Source organism: Glycine soja, chromosome 19, assembly GCF_004193775.1.
Source record: "Glycine soja cultivar W05 chromosome 19, ASM419377v2, whole genome shotgun sequence".
Lineage (NCBI taxonomy): Eukaryota > Viridiplantae > Streptophyta > Magnoliopsida > Fabales > Fabaceae > Glycine > Glycine soja.
The window spans coordinates 46,116,606-46,120,984 of NC_041020.1; the positions used below are offsets into that span (position 1 = coordinate 46,116,606).

At 33.9% G+C, this 4,379-nt stretch overlaps 1 pseudogene; it reads right to left on the minus strand.

The window, feature by feature from the left end:
- Positions 1-1,947: 1,947 nt before the first annotated feature.
- Positions 1,948-3,731, minus strand: LOC114399848 (annotated as a pseudogene).
- Positions 3,732-4,379: the final 648 nt, after the last annotated feature.

Here is a 4,379-nt window from a genome sequence, read left to right on the forward strand (position 1 = left end):
CTTCTGAACTAACTCCTGAAACTCTGTTTTTCGTTTTCGCTGCAATTTTCGCCAACAGTAAAACCTTTTCCTCACCGCGCACCATGTACCTTCTCCTTTTTTCTTTTTCTTTCCATCTTCAATATCTCTTCTCATCTATCTATCTGTGCCTTTTGCCTTCTGGACAAATGTTTCATGTTGGCTTAAATTATAATTAAATTCTCTCAATACAACTGGAGATATAGGATGAGTTATGTGATTATCTGAGAAGGAAGGAAATGTGGTGGATTTTATCCTCCGCTAACAAATAAACTAACATTTTTCTATTAAAAATAAATTCTCTCAGTGTACAAGTTAGAATAATTATGTTCTGTGCTTAACGATTTGTATATTCTTTAACAATTAACCATAACATTATTAGGATTTTCTTTTTCAACTAGGGTGTTTTTAAATACATTTTAATTTTTTAATCTATCATTTATTCTATATATATATATATATATTTTAAAATTATTTTTTATGATTTTAAATTATACTATGATTATGTATACAAAAAAATTATAATATGATTTATATATTAAACATTTAAAAATATAAAATACATGCTTATTCTGTCCATTCCAGAAGCTAAAATATGATTCCAAAGATGAATGCAAATTGAAATATTATAATCAATAGCAGCCTGTTCCTGTGAATATTGATTTTCACATAATGGAGGACACATTTTCTCATACTTAGCTAATTGATTCATTACATGGAGTTAATGATTAATGCAGTGGACTTTGTGGTATTCTTACGTAAGTGTCTTGCTGTGGACATTGCCACCAGTCCCCTTTTTTCTAAAAAGTTTCACACTTTTCTACTTTTGCCTTGCACTGAAAAATTAAATTTTTGTCAACGTTTATCATCCGAATAGTTTTGATGAAGTATAACCTGCATAGCACAGACCCCTATCCCGCCAGCTCAAAAGGCGGGACTGCCCACGTAGGCATGTCCCGCCAGGAGAAATAGCGATATGCACTGAGAAGTTTTTCTTCTCACTCCCTGTCTGTCTCGCTGCTGTCATTGGCGATTCACGTTTCCCGTCGGTGTTAATGATGACACCCACGTAATAAAAAGACCCATCTGCAATTTGTTATAAATCAAACTCCCTTCCATAAATTGTTTCTAAAAGAAATCCTGTACAGTAAATTTGCCGAAGAAATAAAGGAGTGAAAATAGAAGGGTGATAAAATTATTATTGTTAGATAACTTAAAAATCAATAGTCCAATTTTATTTTTTGTGTTTTTTCCTCCTTGTTTCCTAGTTTGTTCCTCCTCCATTCGCATGCTCTACAGGGAGAAAGACGAAAGCTCCTGATCCCGTCCTTCAGGAAAATATATTTTCTTTTTAAGCATGCCAGCTTATCCTAATTAAGGATTTTATTTCATCTAAGCAGCTGAACAATAACAACGAAACACCGATCCAAATGATTACTCAGTCAAAATTAGTACCCTTATCAGAGGAACCCTTTAATCTACATGGTTTTGTTTAAGGTTCCCCCACCCCCTCTTAACACTATGACACAGATTAAGTGAACCCTGATGCAAAAATAGTGCATGCACTCCGAGTATTGGCGTGAACACTACATGAATTTTTGTAATATAAGGTAAACTAGTAATATGTAAGTCGAAAAAAATTATCACATCAGGAATTAATTTTTGAGGTTGAATAGACTCAAATACTAATTTTTAAATAATATCAAAATCTATGCTTGTTATTATATCTATTAGACCAAGTCTTACTGGATCAATTCAAAATGTTTAATCTCATAAACTTTACCGTCAAGAGGTATTGTGAACGGTGTGAAGAAATGTTAAAAATCCTATATTAATTAGTGATATAATTAAAATATTAAATAATATATATAAATGGGGCAACTAAGTACATATATTGAATGTTAAGTCAATGAGGAAAAGGTGACACCGTTAATTTAACACAGCCTTCATTTATTTTTCACTCCCATTTGAAGGTATCTCAAAACAAACTTTAGCGGCTTTGCAACCAACATTAAATTGTGACAAAAAAATGTAGCAAAAGAAACACACCAAATTAAAACCAGAAAACAGCTCTTAATTAAGAGTTGACAACAGAGCACTTCCTCCTAATTTCCCCAGCCGAGCCAGTGAGGACCTCAATGGCTCCCATTCTCGTCATTGACTGACCAAACTCTGTGCAGAACTTGTTTTGTTTAACCAATTCGTTGACAATGTTTCTTGATATCTTAGTTGTTAAAAGGGCAGCATCTGATTGGAATAGACCCTTGTTCTGGCGAAGTATAGAATAATAGTCACTGTCAAAGGTGTTTGAGCTGTTAGGATCCATCTCTATTGTTGTGGTGGTGTCACTGAGACCTTGGCATTTTGTCTTCAAAAAGTTGGCATAAGTAGGATTCAAAGAAGGATCTTGATCACCTTTTCCAGTGAAGTTGAAAAGCCTGTTACTGAATAAGTTACAATGACCTATCCCAATTGCGTGTGCTCCTATACACACACACAAACAGCCAATAGGTTAATTTAGTCAGTTTAATTTAATATCTGATTGTGATAATTTGGGTGATCCCTTGATTACAATTAGTATTTGAAAAAAAAAAAAAATAGATGTAGTTCCCTAAATGTTTTAAGCAACATTGCGCAATTAAAAATTGAAGTTTCATCTCAATAACCCAAGTTAACACATTTAATGTAAACTTTCATTGTATGAATTACTAAAATAAAATTCCAATTCTAATGTTAAAATAGTTCTAAAAGTATATAAGAAACTGCACCTAAATTTTGTCCTTAGTACTTATTATAATATTAATTATTTATGTTTAGCATTGAGTTTATAAAATATTAAATGTACCTGATAACACAACCAAGTCATGCACAGTAAGCCCTTTACTAGCAAAGCTTTGTTTGAGCTGGGTGAAATTGAAGAAAGGTGCTGGCAGATTGGCTAAGGTTTCACCACTTATGGATACTCTGCCATCTCTTCTACCGGTAAGCACTTCCCACATTGGCTTATTAAACTGCAAATATTATCAATCAGCTACGTGCATAAACTAAGATTACATGAAAACATACCCAAATTTTGTAGTATATATAATGGTTAGCTTTAGGCTTTAGCTTACTTTGACGGCAACAGCGTCCCTAGCTGCCAATGTTAATATATCAGCACAAGATACAGCTCCGGGACATTTTTGCCTCCAATGCTTCTTTTATTTCATCTATGACATCAAAGCCAGCCAAAGATAAATTGGGAATGGCATCCTTCTCTGCAGTGTTGGTGGCAGTGGAGTCCAGCAAAACCGAACCATCACAACCCTGAAATGTTGTTTAGAACAATGCCACGTGAATCATTTATATGTAGCTCTAAAACACATTGCATGGAAATTAGCATTGTTGTATTTAAATTTGAAATGATGCATGGTGTAATTAGTATTCATAAAGAGCTAGGATTAGGAATGTTTACCCTGACAAAACAGTCATGAAAATGCATTCTAATCAACTTGGCAGGCAAATCAGGCCTTCCAGAGACATGTTCCTGGATTTTTGTTCTGACAATCTGCTCGGCTTGAGGACAGGTTTTCTTGTAGAATTGCTTTCTGAGGTTGCCTCCTTGGCAAACCTCTAGGATGCAGAACATTGCCAAACAAGCTACAAGGAAAAATCTCATCTTCATGCTTATTGTTTAATTAAACCCTTTCCTTACTTCTAAGCACTTGTCTTAACTAGAGAGTGCAATGCTTAGCTACAATGCATTTGCTCCCTTTTATAGGCATTCCATGTCATATCAATGTAGCAAAACCAGTTGAGCATTACATATTATAATATTAAAATCGTTTAGGAAAGATGACTTTGAGAAGGAACTTATGCCCTCATACCAGGTTCAACCATATATAATTAATTGCAACTTCAATCATTACATGCATGTATGTATCTAGTTGCATTAAGATAATCTCACCTACCATTGGTCTGAGAGGATATAATTAAATTTTTTAAAACATATCTCTTAATTGGTAATGCCACTCTATAATAAAGTCAGTTTGTGTTGAAAGAGATTTTCTTTTTCTTTTCTTTTTGTTGAGTTTGTGTTGAAGAAGTTGAATACGTTGCTCAATTGTATAGTGGTTACAATATGCCAGCACTCTGCACGTATGTTCTTCACTGTCATAACCTTCGCGGGTCAACCCTTTTTTAAGCTTTCTTTTTTGGTTTGAGTGTTTGTCTGAGTTCTAGTCTTCTAATCTCTAACATCGAGTTGCTGATGAATCGGTATGGTTTTACAAGTTTTTTTTCTTTCTTGGTACAGATGGAAAAGTTTTACAAGTTAAATGTACATGACAATTGAAAGCGTACGTAAGTTTTGAACGAAACAT